Source organism: Lacerta agilis, chromosome 3, assembly GCF_009819535.1.
Source record: "Lacerta agilis isolate rLacAgi1 chromosome 3, rLacAgi1.pri, whole genome shotgun sequence".
In the NCBI taxonomy this organism is placed as follows: Eukaryota; Metazoa; Chordata; class Lepidosauria; order Squamata; family Lacertidae; genus Lacerta; species Lacerta agilis.
This window is the reverse complement of record NC_046314.1, coordinates 42,172,631-42,180,939: the sequence shown is the minus strand read 5'-3', so window position 1 is coordinate 42,180,939 and position 8,309 is coordinate 42,172,631. Positions and strand designations below refer to the sequence as shown.

Here is an 8,309-nt window from a genome sequence, read left to right as displayed (position 1 = left end):
TATATTTGCTGCTTTCATTGAACAACCCCAGAGATGTATTTGGTGGTGTTTCCAGTTAAACGAATTCTCCTCAAACAGTGCCAGTTGCACAGACTTCAGAAAAAATAAAGCAAATCAAGAAAGGGTGCATTGTTTGCTTTTTAAAAACAAAACAAAACTGTTGTTTATGTGCAGCAGTAGCCTTAAGAGGATTTAACACTGCAGTGGATCAGATTTCTCTAAACCTTCTCTCTCCTGATAAGAGCCACCTCTGTGAGGTGACACACCAAACAGCATAAATTACCTTAAGCTGCAGATAAGCAAAAGGCCATTTGGGGGTTCTGAGTGCCATACATGGAGATGCAAAGCAGCTAACAGTAGGAGAGTTGGCACTCATCTGGAACCTCCCAAGGATTAAATGTGAAAGCTCACATTTCCTTGCTGCTCTGAATCATGATTTCAGACAGGGACTAAGAATAAGCCAGTGCCTTTGATAATGTGATGGGTTTTAATGGCAGTCTTCTTATCTGGGGGTCATAATTAAACATGTTTGATCAGGGCCTTAACAAGCACCTAACCAACATTTGTAGCTCCTTCCGGTAAATGAGCTATTGGTCACTGATTGTTAACAACATTGTTGTTGCTAGCGGTGATTAGTAATAATGAGGATATGAGTGTTACTTAAATCCGTTTAGGGAAATCCAAGTTGGGAGGCGAACAATGTCAACACAGTAGATCTGAATAATTGGCAGGCAACTTAGGAAGGATGACATTCTGGCTTCAGGATGTTAAGTCATGATATATAGAATATAATGCCTTCACATGTGAGAGGAGCCATAGCTTAACAGAAGAATACATGTCCTAAAGGCACATTTCAGTTTAAAGGACTCAACTCCAGTTTAGGCAGGCTGAAAAGAACATAGCATGGAAAACTGCTTCTACTCTGTATAAACAGTATTGGTCTGGTGTTAAGAAAGTCATTAAAATAACCCAGATGGAGTCCAGAGAGAAAAGACCTAATAAGACCTCTAGAGCAAACTGAACAAAAACATTGTATAATTTGAGGAGAAAGGAACCTCTTTTTTGTTGTCTTTCTAACTTCAGGCTTTGTACTCGTATATAGCAAGCAGACATTCAATCAAACACACAGATGAAAACTCCCTCAAAACTACACAGTTGATTACAGCATGCACTACCTCAGCAAGGATCCTGCCACTCTGCCTGGTTGCTAAAATTCCTCTCCACCCAACCCCACTCTTGGCTAGTTGACTTTGTTGGAATGCTGGAAGCCAAGACCCAAATTCGGGGCAAGTAGTGTTTGGTGAGAGAACCCCAGCAGAGATTTATAATCACAAAACATGCAGCAAAGAAAAGTGTGGAAATGTAGGCTGTAAAACCTTTAGAATGTGCCCTTCCTGTGACTCCAAAAAGTCCCTTTTTAAAAGCCCTTTCCAAATTATCCCACTTCCCTAGCACAGAGACAGACTACACATTTAGTAAGTCATAAAATGGATTACTTACAAAACTCTTCAAAGGTCAGCTTCATGTGCTTTTCCATACAGCAGTCAGAAAAGATGCACAGGTGTAAGAGTATCCAAACTATTGGTATCGAAAAATGCTGGTTTTATACTCCATTCTGCCCTGAAACAAAAGAGACTAGTTAAGGCCATGTGCTGGGGCAACCAGCTCACAGCTCCTTACATACTTAAGTCCACACAGAAAGTGAGCACAGCAAAGGCTTGATTACTCATTTCCTCCCAATGTGATGGGAAGTGACATACACTAAGCCTGGCAGAACAGCTCACTCTCCAAGGAAATCTTTAGTAAAAGAAGAAAGATTTATATAATCTGAAGAGAAGCTATGGTTTTAACCTCTTCAGACACGAATTAGATCCAAGCATGCTGGTTACCCTATATACTTTAACACTAACAGAATTAACCCTTAAATTCACTCTTTCCAATCTCTAGATGGGTCTATTGTCTACAGAAATTAGTAGCCTTATCTTTGCTGTAACTTTAGCTGTGGGGGCAATCAGATGGTTTGCTCCCCCTCTCCTGTGTAAAGGCTATTTATAATTAAAAATAAACATAATAATGAGCACAATTATGCATCTTACAATTACCGGTAAATTCCACAATACTAATACAATAGATTGATATAAAAATATTTAAATTATGTCTAAAAGATCTTAAATTACTCTGACTTCAATCAAATATCAAAAAACCGCTGCGTTTTTGAAGCTGTCAATTTTTTTCTTCCACTAATTAATAAAAATAGACCAATTTGTGATAAACTTGTCATTTTCTGTTCTCTCTTAATCTTGTGAAATGCATGTTTAATTATTAAGGCCAACTCACACATTTTTTTCCCTAGCCACTCCCTTAGCAGTTTGTTGCCTTCATTTGTTTTCATATAAAATCGTTAAGGTAGCACCCACATAGCAAGCTATCTCTTTAAGTTCTCTTTTTACCAAGCCATTAATGTAATTTAGTAGAGGCGGGGAAAATGGGGTCTCATGGGATCACATATCCTAATGTCTTTTCCATTTGACATTTAATTAAATTGCAATACTTTCGTGCCGCTTTGCAACCTCACCACATACCATAATACCCCCTTTGCTTTTTGCCATACCCAATACTTGTAGAGCATTGCAAATATACAGCTCTTGCTGTCAGAAAGTTCTTCCTGATCTTTAGTCAGAATCTCCTTTCTCAAAACTTGAAACCCCCAAACAGAAGTTATTCCCACTGTGGACAGTCTTTTAATAAGCACACACCTTTTCCAGTTCTAAATCATTAACCTTTGAGCAAGACACACAACAGGTGTTAACAATAACTGGGATGAGAGGATTGTTGCAAGGGAGAAGTTTAGTGGGATGTGAGTAGGTGGTAGATGTGGGGAAAACATTTAGCTCAAGCAGTGCAGCTGTTGCATCTGTTGAAGTGTGCTCTTTTAACAAAGATCTCTTGTTAGACGAGGAAAGAACCTTTAAAGCTTGGAAGACTGTAAGCTTGTGTTTCACCGTTTCTCATTTTTCACATCTTACCTTCAGTTTATCACAGTTATGCATCAGTTTGGGAATTTCCTATTTAAAGTCCTCGTGACAATTTGTCATAATTTAAGTAAAGATTTCTCCAAATAAACTTTATTTTGCAAAGCAGTTTCACCTAACGCAATGCATGTTTGTACATTGTTCTCATGTACATACCTTCCTCTAATATGGACATTTTGGTAAACATTTTTCGGTTTGGAGAACTGCATTGCAGAATTCAGAGAAAGTTTAGCTGTGTTTTATTTATTTATCTCTTTCTAAGCTTTCTTACCCACCCTCTTCGTGGCACGGTCCCATAGCAGTTTACAACATAGAATATGCAATTGTAAAAAATAGGTAAAACTATTGTGATTCTAAAGCAAGTCAAACCATTCCAAATGGAACAGAACAGTATGAGTTCAGCAAAAGAAGTAGTTCCCACAAAACAAAATACCTAACTGTGAAAGCCTAAAAAGGTTCCTCTTCACTAAAAGGCAAAAGCTGCATGATGAAGATACTAGACACACCTTTGGTGGTGAATCTCACTTCCATAGAGAAAGCCCTCTTCTGGATGGCCACTCCTTGCAATTTTGAAGATGGTGGAACTACCAAAAGAACCCCCTCTGCAGATCTTAACATTCAAGGAGGTCAGCAGAGATGAAGGTGACATTTCAGATATTTGGAGTCTTTTAGGGCTTGAAATGTAGATGTGAGCATCTTGAATTGGGACCAGAAACCAACTGGCAACCAGACCAGCTGTTTTAAGGGGCTACTGTAGGAGGCCTAAGCAGAACCCAAGTTTGTAATCCAGCTGCTGTATTTTGGACTGGTTGAAGTTGCTGGATCTTTTCTGAGGGTAGCCCCACATGAGCACATTGCAGCAGTCCAGTCAGATCATGTATTGTTCCACATGGTAGTTTTACTTTAAAATGCAAAAAAGTAAGAAATTTGTGCCTTATCTCTTCCAATGTGAGTGTTGTATGAATGGTCTAATTTTTAGTTATCTCTGGGCAAAGTGACACAACAAACTAGGATAAGCCAGGACACTGAATTAAGACATAATAAGAAACCACATTTAGCACAAGCAAATATTCTCAAACCTGATTTATTGGCCCCAAATAAACTCCTGTGTATGAGCCAGCTTCAGTTTAGATGTGCACCCAGCAAGCAGGAGTTAAGGTAAACCAACCATATTCCTGTTCCTGCTAGGAGTGCACAAGACAAATGTGTGACAATTGATTCCCCCCCCCCATCACTGGAACAAATTGGGGAGGACTGATAAAACATGAATCCCTGCCCAGAGAGAACAAAGGCAGTGTCATGTAGTCAGCACCGTGCTGTGTTGTCAGCTGCATTCTGACTGTTGCCAAATGTAATAGAGCCATATGAATCCGAAAGAATGAAAAACACCATCAAACTCTTAATATTTTACCCTTCTTTTGTTGTTGACATGCACCCCAGCCACAGCCTGAGCCTGAGCATTGTTTTCCAAAGGTCAGAGCTATTTGGGTACGGCATGCATATAATGTACTCAGGGGGTAAGAGACACACACCCTTTCCAGAAAGCAATAATTGGATGGATGAAATAAAACCTATGACAGTTATAAGCAGCAGGCCTTGGAAAACAACCTAATGAACACAAGGGTGCCGTAGCAGCATATGAACAAATGGAACCGATAACAGGCAGATACATGAAAGGGGTTATGGCTCTATCACACGCAGTAGGATAGGCCATAGCTCAATAGTAAAGCAATGATTTGAAAGCGAAAGGCTGCCAGTTCAGTCCTTGGCATGTCCAGCCACAATGTATTGGGTGCTATAACTGGGAAAGCGCTCTGCCTGGAACTGGAGAACCATTCCACATCATATTGCAGTGGAGAGACCAACTGCCTGGCATGGTATGAAGCAAGTTTGTATGTTCACTTGGCTGAGCATGCCTTCTGCTGTGATATGGGCCATAGCTCAGAGGTGCAGCATATGCCACACAAGCAGAAGGTTCCACTTTCAGTCCTTCCCTGTTAAGCATCTCAAGATAAGGCTCTTGCGTAGCAATACTCTGACAGAGTCTTCCGATTGCTTGAGAACTTGGCGACCGGTTGACAGTTCTAACAGACAACAGCAGGCTAGATGGACCAATGGCCTGGTTCAGTATGAAGCAGTTTCAGGTGATCTTATTTGTTGACCATTCTCCCCGATTGGCTGTAGCATGGAACTGCCCTGTGGCTGTGTGGATGTCGCTCCCCCCAGCTATTTCTGCTGAGAAACTACATCCTGGCAATGGAGGCTGGTGCACCAGGGTTACTGAGGCATAGCACTCCCAAGGAGAATGTGGAGCAATAGATAAATAAATACTGCAAAATCTCACACTCTTCCCCTGTCCCACACACCTTTTATACCTCTACTGAAACTCAGAGAAGCCCTGCAAGCAATTCTGCCAATCTCAGGTTATCAGGTCAATCAGCTCTCTGCAAGACTCAGCCAATCCTGAGTCATATGATTAAACAATGTGCTGTGTATACAAAGGATGCCTATTGTGGTATCACCTTATTATTTGTGATGCAGGTGCACCAGGTGCACTCTGTGCATGCTCATGCCATTTATTCCTGTAGCTTATAGTTTAGGGTTGCCATATTTCAAAATTTGAAAATCCGGAGCTTTTCCTGTTCCTGCTAGCATGGCTTGCTTTCTATTTTCTGCTGAGAATGCATAAGAACTCAATTCTGGAGCATAATGCTATCAGAGTGGCCCTATGGCTTTGAGCTGTCCAACGCTTAAGATACTTTGTCCATAAAATACTTTCCTTCTGAGTCCTGTAGGCACCTCAGTGACTATTTGAGGCACACACATAATTGCAACAAAGATCTTCAACACAACGTGCTGCATACCCCACATACTGGGACTGTCATGAACTGCAACTGGGTGATCCAAACACTCCTTAATATCTTGTACTGTATGACAGTAACTCTGATTACGATTTGGACTAAACATCAGGCTAATTTATCACATCCAAAAACATCTGTCCCAGAAAAATCCTGTTGCAATCTCAGCAATCTCCTCCTCGTTTGTGCATTTTTCAGCTGTGGTCACAAATCAGAGCACTATTCTGGCTTGATGCCAAGCTGTAACTGCTGACCTGTGAAATTGCAGATGGGATCCTGGTGACACAAGAGTCCTCCTATGAGTGACCTTAGCGATTTGGATTTCTTAATTTTCTTTTCAGGGCAGGCCTTTAATACATGAACACCATTAGCCAACCCATTGCAATGTTACCGTCATGTGTAATGGATAGCCAGACAACAGATTGAGTCCTGGGCTTTATTATTCCTTTAATAATAATAAAAATGCATTTCATAAGAATTTCAGCTTCTTGGGGAAACCACCCACTTTTATGGGTACAGAGCAAATTTTGCCCTGACTGCAGGGACATTCTAAGGGCAGCGCTGGTTTCCTCAGTCCTGCTTGATGCCATTGTTTCCAGGATCTGCTGCTGATAGGCATCACTTTTCCTTTTCTAGCCAGAGCATTTTCCTCTTTCCTGAATCACTCCCATGGGTAATCACAGCTAATCATTAGCATGTTGATATCATGACACAGCACAGTCAATCAAACCTGCTTATGAGCTGACAGCACAGAGGGCAAACAAAGCCAATTCGGAGCGAAGGCAAATGTTTCCTGAATGAGTCACAAGACTTATACTAGCCAATGTGACGATATAAGAGTGCTATGTAAGTGCTGATGCCACTAAGAGCAAATGAAGCTGTTTTGAAGGAGGGTTTTCTGCATATGCAAACACTTCCCAAACAATTGCTTAAAAAATTCTAAAAAGGTGGCATGGAGGGGGATCTTTTTGACGCTGCTGAAAATGTTCTCATAAAACAGTGACTATTTTTGGCTCAGCTCTAGGACTAAATAATTCAGAATACTTTCAGCTCCACACTCTCAGATATCATGTAAATGACTGTTTTGACAAACCGGTATATTGGACAGAATAAGTAATGTTATCTGACACCATGTAAGTGGGAAGGCTTTTCCTTTTTGGGGTATTGTGTGCTAGATAGGCTTAAGCTGTGTATGAAGGCATCTCTTTTAAGTTGCCTGGGGGTGCAGGGGGAGCTGGGAAGCAAAAGGAAATCTTGGCAGGTTCACTACTAACTGATCCAGCAAAGCACTTAATGTGAAATGCAGACCCTACTGAACTCAAGAAGAATGTAGTAGGGCTTTGCCCTAGGCAATAACAGAAGAAGGTCCCTCTTGGAAAAGGCTGTCCACATGCACAGTGATTTGGCACAGCTAGAAGCTCTAAATCAGCTGCAAGAGCAATCTGAAAACCCGGTATAATGTCTCATTGGGGAGGCCACCAGAAAGCAGAACTTGTTGCAGAGAAGCTCATCTGGAGAAGGGGGGAGGGGAGAAGCATCCTAGGTATGAAGGAGCTAAGCAGAAGGATTAAGACTTAGTGGTGGGATATGAACTGTTGCAAAAGCAGTAAGATAACTTGAGAGCATTCTCTACTTCAGTGCATTACAAGGGCAGAGTACAAATCTCCAGTTCTGTTTTTTTTAAACTGTGGTGACAGGTGGCATGGCTTTTTCTGGATCTAAAACAAGCAAGAACCAATGGTAGGCTGAAGTCCTGGGAATGGCTAGATTGCAAGAAGCACAGCCCTCCAGTTGAAAGTAAATGCTGGGGCATCTAATTGGGAATGGGGGGTGAAATAAGGGGACAATGTGCCCATATTCATCTTCTTCCACGTACCTGTGGGCGATGAGTTGCACAGTTGTTCTATTGGCCACACACATTTTATTATTATCATTATTACTTCGATTGAGAAGGCATAACTATTTCTGACTAGGGGTACCCTTGTCAATAAAGTACATAGGTTTGCAGTGCCACAGCTTTCCCATCTCTGCCCTAGGGAGTAATGCTAACCCCACTAAAGTTGGCTGTGGGGTGTTAGGAAGAAGTTCAAGTGGAATAGATGGAGGTTGACCAATTTGATAATCTGTATGCTGCTGGAGGTCTTCTAGTAAGACTATAGTTGGCTGTGGGGTGTTAGGAAGAAGTTCAAGTGGAATAGATGGAGGTTGACCAATTTGATAATCTGTATGCTGCTGGAGGTCTTCTAGTAAGACAACAGAAAGTCCACTGACATAGATATTTTGGTGGTGGTGTGGGGAAACGTGGGAGGTGTTATGGCAGGCATAATGGCAGGTGTTATGGCAGGTGTTATGGCAGCTCCAAATTCCACTAGTCCCTACAAAATGCCAAAGAAACAGCTCAATGCCATGTTAGCTCTCA

At 41.4% G+C, this 8,309-nt stretch overlaps 1 non-coding gene across 1 annotated transcript; it reads right to left on the bottom strand.

Moving 5' to 3' along the window:
• Nucleotides 1-1,732: 1,732 nt before the first annotated feature.
• On the bottom strand, nucleotides 1,733-1,845 carry LOC117044832. The gene has a single exon (XR_004426361.1). It is a non-coding gene; the product is annotated as a U5 spliceosomal RNA (small nuclear RNA).
• Nucleotides 1,846-8,309: the final 6,464 nt, after the last annotated feature.